The sequence below is a fragment of the Phoca vitulina genome, unplaced genomic scaffold, assembly GCF_004348235.1.
Source record: "Phoca vitulina isolate PV1807 unplaced genomic scaffold, GSC_HSeal_1.0 scaffold18, whole genome shotgun sequence".
In the NCBI taxonomy this organism is placed as follows: Eukaryota; Metazoa; Chordata; class Mammalia; order Carnivora; family Phocidae; genus Phoca; species Phoca vitulina.
Genome location: NW_022589721.1, coordinates 19,365,195 through 19,382,835, shown reverse-complemented (window position 1 = coordinate 19,382,835; position 17,641 = coordinate 19,365,195). Strand labels below are relative to the sequence as shown.

General features: G+C 39.2%; 1 protein-coding gene across 3 annotated transcripts in view; it reads right to left on the bottom strand.

The window, feature by feature from the left end:
* Window positions 1-17,641, bottom strand: part of TRMT12 (tRNA methyltransferase 12 homolog) — a 64,615-nt gene that overhangs the window by 34,915 nt on the left and 12,059 nt on the right. For 2 of the 3 annotated variants that reach the window (XM_032415732.1, XM_032415734.1), the window contains exon 3: window positions 4,396-4,658. The gene's annotated coding sequence lies outside the window, so the exon portion shown is untranslated. Of the gene's footprint in view, window positions 1-4,395; window positions 4,659-10,869; window positions 10,979-17,641 lie in introns of those variants that run through there. The other variant, XM_032415733.1, reaches the window with a different exon arrangement.

Here is a 17,641-nt window from a genome sequence, read left to right as displayed (position 1 = left end):
GTTTACTGACTGTAGAATGGAACTACTTCTTTCTTCATTGTGTAAACCCAGGATTAGTTTTCCTCCCCTGGCCAATGTCTCCTCTATGATGCTCCTCTATTCACACCTTGGATTTTCAATACCCAAACCTCTATTCCCAGATATAATGCCCTGCTTATCAGGCCCCACCTTATCTACACTAGCCTTATTTCTCACTACTTTCCAACATGGCAGCATGGAGTAGTGGAGAAATTTTAAGTCCAGGAGTCAAGAGAGCTGAGTATAGCCCTGAACTTCCTATGTAATGGGCATATCACCTCCCCTGTCACATGAGGAATTTGTATTCAAAGGGCTCCCTTCCTGCTTTCACTCCCTGAGTTTTAATCAGACAAATATCACTATATTCCCCAATATTTATCTAAACATTCCCTTGACTGCATCTTTGTTTCATAAAAATATTACCCATATTTTCTGGTACAGCCAAAGTGGTCTTGGCTCTCTGGCTTTCCCACTGTTATTCGATGCTTTATCTAAACATGTATGGCAGTGAACAGTACCACACATTGATCACTAACTCTATTTTTATTCTCATGGTGTCTACCGTCAACATGATAAACAAACAAAATGTTTACTGAGTCCCTACTATGTACACTGACATCATTACTGTGGGATCCATAAAATAGTCCTTACTTTTAGTCAACTTATAGTTCTTTGTGTTTACCCCAACTTCTCCATGCTCCATCAAGGGTATGAGCTCCTTGAGGGAGTGACTGTGCCTTTTACAGGTATTTTTTGTGTCCCTTGGGTAAAAATACAGCCTTACTATTTTTCAGGCTTCTCTCATTCCTTCGAGTCCATTCCATCTCCCCTTTCTTCTTTCCACTTTCTCACAAGATTACCCTGTGGGAATTCTTATTCCTTCCAGTCCTTCCCTCACCAGCCACCTGTCCTGCTCATACTCCTGTGCACTTTGACCCCTGCTCACTTGGGCAGCTGGCTGGTGAACTTTGTGGGGCCATTACCTGTTACCAATGGCTTCTGATTGGGGGAGGACCCCAAGATAATAATGCCTACATTATTTCCCCCACCAAGTGGTTATGGGGGCAAGTGAGACCATGTCTCTTGGGCTATTAACTTGTTTCAGTCACAGAGCCCTTTGAGAATGATCCTGTCTAAAAAAAAGTGTACAGATAGTCTAGACTTGGCCTATCATTCAGAAGAGTCACTCCTGAACTTCAGGACTCCTTCCACAGACCCACTAGACATCCCACAGACCCCAGGTTATAAATGCCTATTGCACATGAAAATGCATTATAAATGAGAAAGACTAACTTTGGCAGAGGCTGTTATTAGTATTATTTCCTGGGAGCTAGATCAGTGCAAACTAAAGTCTCTTAGTCCCCTTTTCCTGCCATCAGAGTACTACTCATAAGAATGCCCTATGCCGGGGCGCCTGGGTGGCTCAGATGGTTAAGCGCCTGCCTTCGGCTCAGGTCATGATCCCAGGGTTCTGGGATCGAGTCCCGCATCAGGCTCCCTGCTAGGCAGGGAGCCTGCTTCTCCCTCTGCCTCTGCCTCTCTCTCTCTCTCTGACTTTCATGAATAAATAAATAAAACATTTAAAAAAAAAAAAAAAGAATGCCCTATGCCTTCTGTCTCTCTCCTAAGCCCCAATCCAGCCTCAGCATCTTGCTTGGGGAATTAGACAGTGGCTGTGAATCAGAGTTTTGCTTTAGAGGGAAACCTGGCTTAGTGACAATCCCTGGTTACTTTATTTATTATGGGGTCAATTGGAGTTTATGGGCCAGCTTGGAAACTTCACATACATGTAACATGATAGCTACTTATAAGTATACATTGTAATATGTTATGACTATTAATATATTTCTATTACATTACTATTTACATAGTTATTTCTAAATAAACACATACATATTTCTATAGAAAACTATGTTAAGAAAAGGGAAACCTTTGTAATATAACCTGTTTGTCATCTGGGGGTTTCTTATCCTGCTTTTAAAGTTTTGATGACATGTCACTGAACTTAATATGTTCCAGATAATTTGCCATCCACAAATGGGAGGAATGAAAAATACATGATCCCTGCCCTCAAGGATTTGATAGTAAAGTAGGAATTTGATAAGTACTTATTGATTTATAATGCACTGAACTTTGACACCTGGATAACCTAGCTACTTAATATGTCACACTTCCCTGATATCAAATAGACACCCAAAGGGTAATGATTTCAAAGGTGCCTAATTAACAACAAAGGACCACTTAAGACACTGGCAGAATATGAGGTTCAGTAAGCACAATTTAATCATTAAGATGAAGACATTTATTGTGCATCCTTTCTGGAAAAATACCTTATCACTTTATTTTTGTCTTAATCACCATCTCAATTATAAATCATATTTGAACTTATGTACCTGAATGCAGGTTACTCAAAAGGAAGGGAACAATGTCGCAAATAGAAACAATAAATTATTTAGCCAAAGCTATTCAGAAAATACTAGTCAAAACTGGAACTAAGCTTCCAAACACACTGTCAGTACTTAAATATTTCAAGGTCAAAGTCAGATTAAGCAACTGGTGTTAGATATTTTTAGCAGTAGCTACAATTAAGACTTAACAACACTGGTCAGGTCTGGAAAATGTCATGATTATTATCTTGAAATTCATTAGGAAATCCATAATCATAAGGGTTTGGGGAGACAGGCAATGGAAAGAACATTTTGTTGGTTCCTACTATGAGCCTGGTGCTCTGTGATCCTTACATAAATTATCTTATTGAATTCTCACAACAACCCTGGGGTGTGGATTTTTTAGTCTCATTTTGTAGAAGAAGAAGCAGAGGGGAAATAATTTGCTGTAGGTCACAACAGCTAGTAAGTGGCAGAACAGAAAAAAAAATTTAAATGCATAAAATAAACTGCAGAGAAAATTACCAAGGGAAACCAATTATGATAACTGATAGTAAAATGTTGCATAGTTACCTATTGCTGCTGTAACAGATTACTATAAACAACAGCTTAAAACAACACAAATTTATTATCTTACAGGCCTGGAGGTCAGAAATCCAAAATGGGTCTTATGGCACTAAAATCAAGGTGTTGACAGGGCTGCATTCCTTCTGGAGGCTCTAGAGGAGAATGTGTTTCCTTGTCTTTTTCAGCTTCTAGATGCTGTCCATAGTTTTGGGCTTGTGACACCAGCCAGCAATCACATCACTGATTCTATAGTCACATCTTTGCTCTGCCTCCCTTGACTCCCTTTGTCCCCTTGAGGGATCTTTGTGATTAGATCGGGCCTACTTGAATAATCCAGGTTAATCTAACCATGCATAGATCCTTAACTTAATCACACTGGCTAAATTCATTTTGCCATGTGAGGTAATATATTCACATCCTGGGGATTCACATGTGGACATCTTTGGGGAACTATTATTATGTCTACCATAATTACTTCTTAGTAAGCTCGCACACCTGCTATTCTAAACGCCTAACATATAATCTTGGACTTTTATTTATTTTTTGAGAGAGAGAGAGAGAGAGCACACACATGAGTGCCCGCAAGTGGGGGGGTGGGCAGAAGGAGAGGGAAAGAGAGAATCTTAAGCAGGCTCCATGCCCAGCATAGAGCCCCACCTGGGGCTCCATCTCATGACCCGGAGATCACGACCTGAGCAGAAATCAAGAGTTGGACGCTTAACTGCCTGAGCCACCCAAGTGCCTGGAATTGGAATTTTATAATGAAAGGGACCTTTTGGTTCACTTAGCCTAATCTTTTTAACAAGGTAATTGATTTACTTGCATTTGTTCCTCCCTGATGACTCCCATAGTGGTGTCTTCTTTTTTATAAAAGACCATCTATTTACTTAAATATTGTTAATATTGCAAACTTGCATTGGAGATGCTCAGGATATTTGTTGGTGGTAGTAGGAGTGCTTTGTTTGAACTGTTATTAAACATGGCTGATTTGTTCATTAGGAAAATGAGCATGCAGTATGTGCCTACAGCCTAAGCCTAAGGGATAAAGGTGAAGGAGACAGAGAATGTCCCTGCTATCGAGGAGCCTGTGCTCTTTTCCACTGAACTTATCAGTTAAAGAAAACTATAGGATAAAGATAAGGGGAATATAAGTATTTGCATAACCATTTGGATTAGCATCAAATAGCCAGGAACCCAAACATGCCAAAGATGTAAGCCACCATGATGGTTGCTGTAAGCTCAAAATAGATTCCTTATGTACTATGTGGCTGCAATTAGAAAGTAAAATTTGTGACTTTTATAGTCCACTTATAGTTTATAATATACATTTAGACTTACTCTTATTTTTCATTAACTCAGCACCTTATCCTGATAGCAATGGGAAGCCAATGATGAGTTTTAAGGAAGTAAATGAGATACTTACGTTTGCGTTTTATGAAGGGCTGTGGCTGCAGAATGGATCTGGTGTTAGGAGACTGGTTAGGAGACTGTTGCATGCCGGGTAGGAAATGACTGTCTAGACCAGAGCCATGCCAGTGAAATGGACAGAAGTGGGCCTGAATGAGAGTTGCTTGGCTTTGGTGCAGCAGAAAGCAGATCTGGAGAAATTGTAAACAAGATCCTCCAGATTGCTGGCTTGAGCAGCTGGGTCAATGGTAATAAGACTATTCAATGAGTCAGAAAACACTGAAAGAGGAAGGAGAGAAAAAGGTGTCAAAAGATGCCCTTTCTTTTTTCTAATATTTTAAATTTTTTTAAAGTTTTAATTTAAATTCCAGTTGACAATAGTGTAATATTAGTTTCAAGCATACAATATAGTGATTTAACGCTTCTGGACAGGAAAAAAAGATGCCTTTTCTTTATTTATCATCTCAGCTACCCTGTAAGGTAAATATTGCTTTGGAGGTTTTAAAAGGGAGGAAAGCAAAACTCAGAAACATTAACTTGCTCAAGGTCACACAAACAGTAAATGGTAGGGCTATGATTGACACCAATCCCATGCTTTTTCTGCTGTCCTGTGTCTTGGTTAATCTTGATGGCAACTGTCTGAGTTCCTCTGTGGTGGAGAAGGGAGATTTCAGAGAAAGCGGGGCGGGGGGGGGGGGGGGGGGCCACATCTGGGAGACCGGAGCTGGGGGAGGGAATTTCTTACTCTGGGATTCAGAGGACCCTGAGGATTGTGCAGAGCATTGGGGCAAGTCAGAGGAATGTTTCAACACACTATGAAGGCCAAGACTGTTGGGCAATAGGCATGCACTAAACTTGTAGTCCTTGCAGTCAGAGACTGGAATCTGGAAGCCAAAAAGAACAAGAACAAGGAAGATGTAATGTGAAGAGATGGGAATTGGTCCAGGGACGCTGCCCAAAGAAGACACAGATCTCTGAACCTGTTTTTGCATCCTAGAAGAGGTCATCAAAGGTCATCACTCTGTATCACTCATGGGCCTCACTATCCCTTCAGTCATTCCAGCTGCTTAACCAGTATGGGCTTGGGGAAGATGTGTTCCCCACAAGTTTCTCACTGAGGGATGGTCATTAGATTTGTTTTGGGTGAAGACTATTCTATTTTGAATATTAGAGCCAATGACAGGGTATGAAAAACAGCAAATCCAGTGTTTTCCAAGATTTCAAAAAAGACAGCATTTCTAGAATGAGAGAGTAGTTCATTATTTTGAATATTTCTGACATCTCTTTTGTCAGGCACTGTGATAGGAGGGGGGATATAGCAGTGGGCAAGATTAATAAGGTCCCTATTCCCACAGAGCTTATCTTTACTAGGGTGAAATACATTATAAATAAATACACAACTAAATGAAGACTATTTCCGAAAACAAAAATTGCTAAACAATAAAGTGACATGATTGAGAGTAAATGAGAGAAAGGCAACTCTATATAGAGTGGTCAGAAAAGGTTTTGACAGGAAGAAGACAGTCATGGGAAGTTGTACTTGCAGAAGGAACACTGGGGCAAAAGCCTTGAGACAGGGACAAGATTGGTCTGTCCCAGGATCATAAGGGATGTTTGTGTGACTGAAGTGTAGAGCAAAGGGCAGCATGGAAGGAGATGAGGTTTCATATGTAAACGCAGGCCAGGTAGGTCATAGAAGGACCGGTAGGACCTGGTGAGGAGTTTGGATTCTATTCTAAGTGGAAAGGAAAGCCACGGGAGAAGGCAGGGAAGAGGTTAAGCAAGAGAGTGACACGGTGTGATTTGTGTTCTAAGATAACCGTTTTGTTTGCTTTAGGGAGTATGGATTTGGATGAGGCTCAAGTAGAAGTAGGGAAATTATTTACGCTATTGTGGCTGTACAGAGCAGAGATGATGGGCACGCACTAAGATGGTGGCCATGGAGATGATGAGAAGTGGTCGGATTTGAGACACATTGTGGGAGAAAGCCCAAAGATTTGCTGGTGGATTTAGATGTGAGAATAAAAAAAGAGAAGATTAAAAGATAACTCCAAGGGGTTTTATTTTTAATCTTATTGATATATAAGCCATATGCCAATAAAAGTCCATCCATTTAAAGCCTTCAATTCAGTGGTTTTTAGGATATTTACAGAGCTGTGCAACCATCACCACAATATAATTTTAGAACATTTTCATCACTCCAAAGAGAAACCTCACACCCATTAGCAGTCACTCCTCGCTTCCCTTCCTCCCCAGCCCCACTGAATTAGCTTCCTAGGCTCATGGAACAAATCACGAAGTGCTTGGTAGTTTAAAACAACAGAAATTTATTCCTTCTCAGTTTTGGAGGCCAGAAATCCAAAATCAAGTTGTCAGCAGGACTGCGTGAGCTCCGAAGGCTCTGGAGGAAAATACTTGTCTGCCTCTTTTGGCTTCTGGCAGCTCTAGGTGCTCCTTGGCTTGTGGCTGCCTTGCTCCATCCTCGGGCTCTGTCCTCACATGCCGTCTCCTCTCTTCTGTGTCCTCTCTTCCTGTCTGCTATAAGGACACTTGTCATGGGGTTTAGGGTCCACCTGGGAAGCCGGCAATGATCTCATCTCAAGATGCCTAACTTAATTACAACCACAAAGGCCCTCTTCCCAAATAACGTTACATTCATAGACTCCTGGGGTAATGGCCGTATCTTTTTAGAGGCCATCATTCAACCCAGTACACCTGGATAATCACTATTAGTCTATTTTCTGCCTCTACAAATTTACCTGTGATACACATTTCACTTCTAGGATTTTGACCCAAGAATTTGGGTGGATGGTGGTGCTGCTTACCTAGGGCCACATCAGGAATAAATGGTGTAGAACCATATGTCCTTCATCTATGTCACATTTGAGATGTGTATTGTATATCCAAGTGGAAATGTCAGGTGAACAGCTAGATGCATGAGTTTGGATGTGTTAGTCTGGATATGGAGTTCTGGGGGTCAGAGTCATACCCATGGCATTTATAGCCATGGGACTGACTGCGATCACCTGGGGTGAAAGGTGAAAGAGGAAGGCTGAGGAGCAGTGCCTGGAACACAGTGAGGTAATGCAGAGGAACCTTTAGGGAAGACTCAAAAGAAGGGAGCCAATAAGAGGGTAGGAAAAACAGCAAATTCAGTGTTTTCCAAGATTTTAAAAAAGACAACATTTCTAGAGTGAGGGAGCAGTTTGCTACTTCACATACCTTTGAGATTTAGAGGAAAATTGGAACAGATAAATAAATACTGGGTTTAGCAACATAGATCCTATTATTTGTCAGATAAAAGCAATTTCAGTGGAGTGGGGCCAGGGATGAAGGACTAACTGAGTGCATTAAGGAGTAAATGGGAAATGAGGATGTGGAGATGATGAGCATGAATACCTCTTCCAGAAGTTCTGCCCTGAAGTGAGACAGAAAAATGGGCTGTAGCTGTAGATGAGTGTGTTCAAGAGAGGGTTTGTTTTAAAGGTGGAACACAATAGAAGATGATTTAATGCTTGGGGGAAGTATCCAGAGAAAGAACTTAAGGATGCAAGAAAATTTTAGTTAATTAAAGATGTTAATTCTAGGAATGGTCTTCCTGAGCAGGCGATACCCACGAAATATGCCTGATGAGAGCAGGAAACTACTAGAGCATTATTTACAATAGTGAAGATATGGAAGCAGCCCAGGTATCCATCGGTAGATGAAGGGATAAAGATGTGGCATATATGTATGTGTGTATATATATTTATATGCATATAAATATATATGTATTTATATATTCACACACGCAATGAAATATCATGCATCCATAAAAAAGGATGAGATTTTGCCATTTGCAACAACATGGATGGAATTAGAGTGTATAATGCCAAGTGAAATACATCAGAGAAAGACAAATACCATATTATTTCACTTAAATGTGGAATCTAAGACATTCCCTGAGAGGCCAAGGGTCACCACGACACCATGACTGAGTCTGGCAAGCCCATCCTCTACTCCTATTTCCGGAGCTCCTGCTCATGGAGAGTTCGAATTGCTCTGGCCTTCGACTATGAGATCGTACCTCTCAACCTCATAAAGGATGGGGGACAGCGGTTCTCTGAGGAATTCTAGGCACTGAATCTGATGCAGCAGATGCCGGCCCTGAAGATCGACGGAATCACCATTGGCCAGTCACTGGCCATCACTGAGTACCTGGAGGAAACTTGGCCCACTCCACACCTCCTGCCGTAGGACCTGAAGAGGAGGGCCCAGGTGTGCGTAATTTCCGATGTCATTGCCAGTGGTGTCTAGCCCCTGCAGGTGTGGCTCTGGACTTGCACCCCTGCACACCTCTCGCGTGCCTCCCCCGACATGCTCTTACCTTTAGACACACGTGGAGTGTGAGGTGCCACAGTGAGGCACCCAGCTTGGGAGTGGGGGTGGCAGGAGCACAGGAGGGATTCTCAGCAGCTTAGACCTAGACCATGTGGCAGAGGGGCAAGGGATCCCAGAAACTATCTGCCCTGCTGGGTCCCCAGCCCCATTCTGAGAAGCCCCAGGTTTTCCAAGGACTCGTCCAGAAGTGCTCGGGGAGGGGTGGGGCCAGGTGGCAGGGGGGAGGCGGAACAGCATAGGCCCAGGCCCACCCCCTCCTTTAACCAGAACAGCCTCCTTCTCATCTGTTCTGTGTTCTAGACTGGGAGTCTCAAAAGATTTTATTTTTTAAAGTTTTCACTGGTAAAAAAAAAAAAGGTGGAATCTAAAAAATAAATGAATAAACAAATAGAAAGCAGAATCAGACCTATGAATTCAAAGAACTGATGGTTGCCAGATGGCGGATGGGCAAAATATGTGAAGGGCAGTGGAAGATAAAAGCTTCCAGTTATGGAATGAATAAGTCACAGGAGTAAGAAGGTCCAGCATAGGGAACATAGCAATGGTAGTGTAATATTGTTGCGTGGTGACAGAGGGTGGCTACCCTTGTCCTGAGCACGGCATAATGTATAGAGTTGTTGAATCACTATGTTGTACGCCTGAAACTAATGTAACACTGTGTGTCAACTATACTTAAATAAATAAAAAAAAGAAAAAGAAAAAGAAAGAGCAGGAATCCTCCCTCTGTTGTAAAGGGACAGAAGCCCCAGTGGCAGGGGCAGGTGAAAAAGGCTGTGATGTTTTCCAACCACATGCTGCTGCCCAGGAGCTGGGTGGGTATCTGGCCAATACTTGAGTTTAGCCAGAGTTAAGCTGTCAAAGAAGAAGGATGGAGAGACAGGGGGCAGGCAAGTTAATAGTGTTTCAAAAGGAGCGATTATAATGCCAAGGAATTTAAACTGGGTTCAAAGGGAAGGGAGGACATGAGAGGATTGATGGATAATGAAAAACTGGTGGAGTCAGTGGTTAGAAGTTGTGATAGGATCAAACCGCTGTAGTGATCTAAAGGGTAGAGAGTGATGATCAGAGCGGGGAAATGCTACGGTTGAATTTTAGGGTGCCGACATTATTTGTGGTGACCAGGCCAGGTATAACCACGGGCATAAGTGGCTGAAAAGAGGGCAAGCAAAGGATCACTGGAGAGAGAGGAGGTCATGAAACCAAGAGCTCAGAGTGCCCAGTCCAGTGCTGCATAGAGAGAAGGTTGCCAATAAACAGTTGCAAGAGAAGAAGACCAAAATACATGAATCTTCCAACATTTATAGTGTTTTGGTTTGTATTAATGGACCCTGTGTTTAGTGTTTTATCTTTTTTTAGTGTATTATCTTATATAATTTTTATTCAAATGATGTATTTTCCAGTGCCTCAGGGACAACATTACATGAAAAAATCATTTGGGATGGTTAAAACGGTAATGATAAAGGGAAATTCAAACTGGAGATTAATGAAGTCATTAGATATGAAGCTAGTCAGGCAACAGATAATTTACTAAGAGAAGGTGCCACTGGAGCTGTCAAGAGGAAGAACAGGCTTATGATTTTGAAACACCTTGAAACTCATGCAAAGAGAAGACTGTGGTGACTCAGTATCTCTTGGCTCTAAGGTCAACATGTTTGCATCTGAACTTGGCTGGGTCTTTGAGGGGGAAGAAGCTTGAACTCTGGATTCACAGAGACCATAGGTTTTATTCCCATCCATTATTTATTAGCTGTGTGACCTTGAACAAGTTACTTAACCTGTCTTTACCTCTAGTTTCACATCTAAAAAATGAGGACTAAAAATAGTTCCTATTTGATGGGTTTATTAACGAAGATAAAGAGAGATAATCTATACTAAAGGTTCAGAACAGCACCTGGAACACAATAAGCACTCAATAATGGTCAGCTATAATCTTCATTGTTATTATGATCTTTAAGCTGGAGATTTTAAAAAAGCTACTTTGCAAAGCCTAGAGGATTAAATGAGATGAAGTATGCAAAGCACTTAGCACAGTGCTTTCCAAAATGTGGTGATACTACGAGGTGATTAGCTATTGAAATTGATCAGCAGACCTAATCTAATTTTATAGTACCTGGGAAGTGATGGAGGCAGAAAGTAGAGTTATCCCTCTCCTGAACCCAGTAGGGGTTAATATTAGTCCTTTGAAGGTCTTTTCAAATGGTGGAGTAGAGACTGTCCTGGAAATAGTTTCAGGAAATAGAAGTCCTGATTGGATCTGAAGAGATTAAAGATTGTAGCAAGCACAACTTCATTTAGCCACATTCTGTTCAAGGACTGCTTTCCACTTGCAGGTCAAAGAGTCACAAGACTTTCACCAAATAAGCCTTTCACCATTTTCCCCCTAAGCTTTATTGAAGTGTGATTTACAAAGAAAAATTGTATATATTTAGATTGTACAGCATGATTCTTTAAAGGTGTATAATGTGATGATTTAATATAAGTATGTATGTGAAATGATTACCACAATTATTTAAATATCTATCACCTCACATAGCTACTTTTTGTGTGTGTGTGGTGATAACACTTAAGATCCTACTCTCTTAGCAAATTTCAAGCATACAATACAGTATTATTAACTATAACCACCACGCTGTGCATCCCTAGAACTTACTCATCTTACAACTGAAAGTTTATACCCTCTGACCAATATCTTCTCATCCCCTCCTCACCTCCCAGCCCCCAGCAACCACTGTTCTATTCTCCGGTTAAGTTGTACTTTTTTAGATTCCACATATAAGTGGGATCACACAGCATTTGTCTTTCTGCATCTGGCTTGTTCACTTAGCATAATATCCTCTAGGTTCATCCACATTGTTGCAAATGGCAGGATTTCCTTCATCTTTATGGATGAATAATATTCCATTGCACATATTGCCAAAAGAAAATTCTGAGAACTTTACTTGATGAGAATATTTTACCGAGCGAGAAACAAACTGCAAACAGGATACTTCAAACCCAAAGTCATATGAAGTTCACAGGCATGACATTACAGTATGACTTATAAAGTGAAAATGAAGAAATTGTTTAACCTTTACAATAAGTGTTACTACAATGGGAGTTTCCGTACAGTAGGATAATAGTTAAAAGTGATTATCTTTACATTTTAGGAAGACGATTGACGTTTCATTTATGATTATCAGAGGCAGGCACAAAAACAGACACATAGATCAATGTAACAGAATAGAGAGCCCAGAAAGATCAGTGTAACAGAATTGAGAGTCCAGAAATAAATCCATGATTATATGGTCAATTAATCTTCAACAAAGGAGGCAAGAATATGCAATGGGAAAAAGACGGTCTCTTCAACAAATGGTGTTGGGAAAACTAGACAGCTGTGTGCAAAAGGATGAAATTGGATCACTTTCTTACACCATACACAAAAATAAACTCAAAATGGATTAAGGACCTAAATGTGAGACCTGAAATCATGAAAACCCTTGAAGACAGCTCTGATAGTAATTTCTCTGACATTGGCCATAGCAACATTTTTCTAGATATGTCTCCTATGGCAAGGGAAACAGAAGCAAAAATAAGCTATTGGGACTACATAAAAATAAAACTTGCACAGCAAAGGAAACAATCAACAAAATTAAAAGCAGCTACTGAATGGGAGAAGATACTTGCAAATGACATCTGATAAAGGGTAAGTATCCAAAATATATAAAGGACATGACCATACTGTTTTGATTACTACAGCTTCATAGTGTATCTTGAAATCTGGGATTGTGATACCTCCAGTTTCGTTCTCTTTCAAGATTGTTTTGTCTATTTGGAGTCTTTTGTGGCTCCATACTAATTTTAGGATTGTTTGTTCTAGATCTGTGAAAAATGCTGTTGGTATTTTGATAGAGATTGCATTAAATGTGTAGATTGCTTTGGGTAGTATGGACATTTTAACAATATTTCTTCTTCCAATCCATGAGTATGGAATGGCTTTCCATTTGTTTGTGTCATCTTCAATTTCTTTCATCATGTCTTATAGTTTTCAGAGTACAGGTCTTTCACCTCTTTGGTTATGTTTATTCCTAGGTATTTTATTATTTTTGGTGTAATTGTAGATGGGATTATTTTTCTTAATTTCTCTTTCTGCTACTTCATTATTAATGTATAGAAATGCAATGGATTTCTGTATATTGATTTTTGTAACCTGTGACCTCACTGATTTCACGTATCAGTTCTAATAGATTTTTGGGGAGTATTTACAGTATTCTATATATAGTTTCATGTCATCCACAAATAGTGAAAGTTTTACTTCTTCCTTACCAACTTGGATACCTTTTATTTCTTTTTCTTGTTTGACTGCTATGGCTAGGAATTCCAGTACTATGTTGAATAGAAGTGGTGAGAGTGGTCATACTTGTCTTGTTCCTGACCTTAGTGAAACAACTGTTTTTCACCATTGAGTATGATGTTAGCTGTGGTTGTTTCACACAAGGCCTTTCTTACATTGAGGTATGTTCCCTCTAAACCTACTTTATTGAGGGTTTTTAATCATGAATGGATGTTGTACTTTGTCAAATACTTTTTCTGCATCTATTGAAATAATCATATGGTTTTCTCCTTTCTCTTGATGCAATGCATCACAATGATTGATTTCCAAACATTGAACCACCCTTGTATCCCAGGAATAAATCCCACTTGATCATGGTGAATAATTTTTTGTAATGTATTGTTGGATTCGGTTTGCTAACATTTTGTTGAGGATTTTTGCATCTATGTTCATCAGAGATACTCAGATGTTGGCTTGCTGTCTCTTTTTATGTAGTATCTTTATTTGGCTTTGTTATCAGGGTAATGCTGGCCTCATAGAATAAATTTAGAGGCTTTGCTTCCTCTTCTACTTTGTGGAAAAGTTTGAGAAGAATTAAGTTTCAACTCTTCTTTATATGTTTGGTGGAATTCACCTGTGAAACTGTCTGGTCCTGGACTTTTATTTGTTGGGAGTTTTTTGATTACTGATTTAATTTCATTGCTGGTAATAGGTCTGCTCAAATTTTCTTTTTCTTCTGGATTCAGTTTTGGGAAGTTATGTTTCTACAAATTTATCCATTTCTCCTAGGTTGTCCAATTTGTTGGCATATAATTTTTCATAATATTCTCTCATAATCCTCCATTTCTGTGGTGTTGGTTATTATTTCTTCTCTTTCATTTCTGATGTTGTTTATTTGAGTCCTCTACCCACAACCCATTCTTTTGATGAGTCTGGCTTAAAGGTTTATCAATTTTGTTGATCTTTTCAAAGAACCAGCTCCTGGTTTTATTGAGCTCTTCTATAGTTTTTTAGTTTCTATTTTGTTTATTTCTACTCTAATCTTTATTATTTATTTCCTTCTTTTTTTTAAGATTCTTTTTATTTGTCAGAGAGAGAGAGAGCACAAGCAGGGGGAGTAGCAGGCAGAGGCAGAGGGAGAAGCAGGCTCCCCGCTGAGCAGAGAGCCTGACACGGGGTTTGGGGCTCGATCCCAGGACCCTGGGATCATGACCTGAGCTGAAGGCAGACACTTAACGACTGAGCCACCCAGGCGCCCCTATTTATTTCCTTCTACTAGTTTTAGGTTTTGTTTATTCTTCTTTTTCCTGCTCTTTTAGGTGTAAGGTTAGGTTGTTTGAGATTTTTTTCTTGCTTCTTGAGGTAGACCTGTATTGCTATAAACTTCCCATTTAGAACAGCTTTTGCTGCATCCCCCAAATTTTGGACCACTGTGTTTTCATTTTCATTTGTCTCCATGTATTTTTGGATTTCCTTTTTGGGATTTCTTGGTTGATCCATTCATTGTTTAGTAGCACGTTATTTAACCTTCAAGTTTCGGGCTCTTTCCAGACTTTTTCTTGTGGTTGATTTCTAGTTGCATAGTGTTGTGGTCAGAAAAGATGCATTGTATGACTTCAATCTTTTTGAATTTGTTGAGACTTGTTTTGTGGCCTAATATGTGATCTGTTCTGGAGAATGTTCCATGTGCTCTTGAAAAGAATCTGTTGTTTTAGGATGGAATGTTCTGTTTTAGGATGGAATGTTCTATATATTAGATCTATCTGGTCCAATGTGTCATTCAAAGCCACTGTCTCTGTTGATTTTCTGTTTGAATGATCTATCCATTGATGTAAGTGGGGTGTTAAAGTCTACTATTATTGTATTACTATTGATTACTTCTTTTATATTTATTATTAGCTGCTTTATGTATTTGGGTACTCCCATGTTTGGAACATAAATATTTACAATTATTATATCTTCTTGTTGGATTATTCCCTTTATGATTATATAATATCTTTCTTTGTCTTTAGTTACAGTCTTTTTTTTTTAAAGATTTTATTTATTTGAGAGAGCGAGAGCGAGAGAGAGAGAAATATTGAGAGAACGAGTGGGGGGAGAGGCAGAGGGAGAAGCAGACTCACCATTGAGCAGGGAGCCCGATGTGGGACTGGATCCCAGGATCCTGGGATCATGACCTGAGCTGAAGGCAGACGCTTAACTGATTGAGCCACCCAGGCACCCCTGGCCTTTGTTTCAAAGTCTATTTAGTCCAACATAAACATTGCTACCCCAGCTTTCTTCTCACTTCCATTTGCATGATAAATGCTTTTCCATCCCTTCACTTTCAATCTGCATGCTGTGTTTTTAGGTCTGAGTCTTTTGTAGGCAGCATATAGATGGGTCTTTTTTTTTTAAGATTTATTTATTTATTTTAGAGAGAGAGAAAGCATGGGGGGGCGCGCGGAGGGAGAGGGAGGGAAAATCTCAAGCACACTCTGCACTGAGCCCCACATGGGTCTTGATCCCAGGACCCTGAGATCATGACCAGAATAAAACCGAGTTGGATGCTTAACTGTCTGTGCCACCCAGGCGCCCTGAGAGGTCTTTCTTTTTTATCCATTCTATCACCCTATGTCTTTTGATTGAAGTGCTGAGTCAATTTACATTCAAAATAACTATTGATAGGTATGTATTTATTGCCATTTTGTTACTTGTTTTATGGTTGTTTTTGTAGTTCTTCTCTGTTCCTTTCTTCCTCTCTTCTCTCATGGTTTGCTGGGTTTTTTTAGTGATATACTTGGATTCCTTTCTCTTTATTTTTTGCATATCTGTACTGGTTTTTGATTTGTGGCTACCATTAGGTTTGCATATAACATCTTAAGCATTTAGCAGTCTATATTAAATTGATGGTCACTTAAGTTCGTTCCCCAAAACTCTCTCAAGTTATTTTTGTTTTTGTGATTGAGTTATGGAGTTCCTTATATACTTTGGATATTAACCCCTTATCAGATGTACAGTTTGCAAATATTTTCTACCATTCTGTAGACTGCCCTTTCATTTTGTTGAGTTTCCTTTGCTGTGCAGAAGCTTTTAAGTTTGATGTAGTCCCACTTGTTTATTTTTGCTTTTGTTGCCTGTACTTAGGTGTCATGTCAAAAAAAAAAAATCATTGCCAAGACCAATGTCAAGAAGCTTATCCTTATCTTTTCTTCTAGGAGTTTTATGGTTTCAGGTCTTACATTTAAGTCTTTGATTTGCTTTGAATTTATTTTTGTGTATGTTATAAGTGTATCCACTTTCTTTTGCATGTGGATATCTAGTTTCCCAACATCATTTATTGAAGAGACTATACTTTTCTTCCATTGTGTATACTTGGCACCTTTGTCACAGATTAGTTTACTCTATATATGTGGGCTTATTTCTGGGCTCGCTATTTTGTTCCATTGATCTACATGTCTGTTTTTATGCCAGTACCATACTGTTTTGATTACTAAATCTCTGTAATATAGTTTTAAACCAGGAAGTGTGATGCCTCCAGCTTTGTTCTTTTTGCTCAAGATTGCTTTGGCTATTCAGAATCTCTTGTGGTTCCATACGAATTTTAGGATTTTTTTTCTAATTTTGTGAAAACCACTATTGGAATTTTGATAGCCATTACATTGAATCTATAAATGGCTTTGAGTAGTATGGACATTTTAACAATATTAATTCTCTGACCCATGAACATGATATATCTTTCATTTATTTGTGTCTTCTTCAATTTCTTCATCAACATCTTGTAGTTTTTATTATATAGATCCTTCCCCTCCTTATTTAAATTTATCCCTAAATATTTTATTGTGTTTTCAATGCTATTGTAATTGGGATTGTTTTCTTAATTTCTTTTTCAAATAGTTCATTCTTAGTGTATAGAAACACAACTAATTTTTGTATATTGATTTTGTTTCCTGTAACTTTATTGAATTTGTTCATTAGTTCCAACAGTTTTTTGGTGAAGTCTTTAGGATTTTCTATATATAAGAGCATATCTGCAAACAGACAACTTAACTTCTTCCTTTCCAGTTTGCATGTCTTTATTTCTTTTCCTTGCCTAATTGCTCTAAGACTCCAGTATTATGTTGAATAGGAGTGGTGAGGGTGGGCATTCTTGTCTTTTCCTCATCTTAAACCAAAAGCTTTCAGCTTTTCACTGTTGAGTTTGTTATCTGTGGGCTTGTCATATATCGCCTTTATTATGTTGAGGTACATTCCTTCTATACCTAATTTGTTGAGTCTGTATCATTAAAGGATATTTACTTTTGTCAAGTGCCTTTTCTGAATCTATTCATATTATTATATGGTTTTTAATCCTCCATTTTGTTAATGTGGTGTATCATGTTTATTGATTTGCGTATATTGAACTATCCTTGCATTCCAAGAATAAACCTCACTTGATTATGGGGTCTGATCGTTTTTTTTTTTTTTTTTTTTTAAAGATTTTATTTATTTATTTGAGAGAGAGAGAATGAGAGAGACAGCACATGAGAGGGGGGAGGGTCAGAGGGAGAAGCAGACTCCCCGCCGAGCAGGGAGCCCGATGTGGGACTCGATC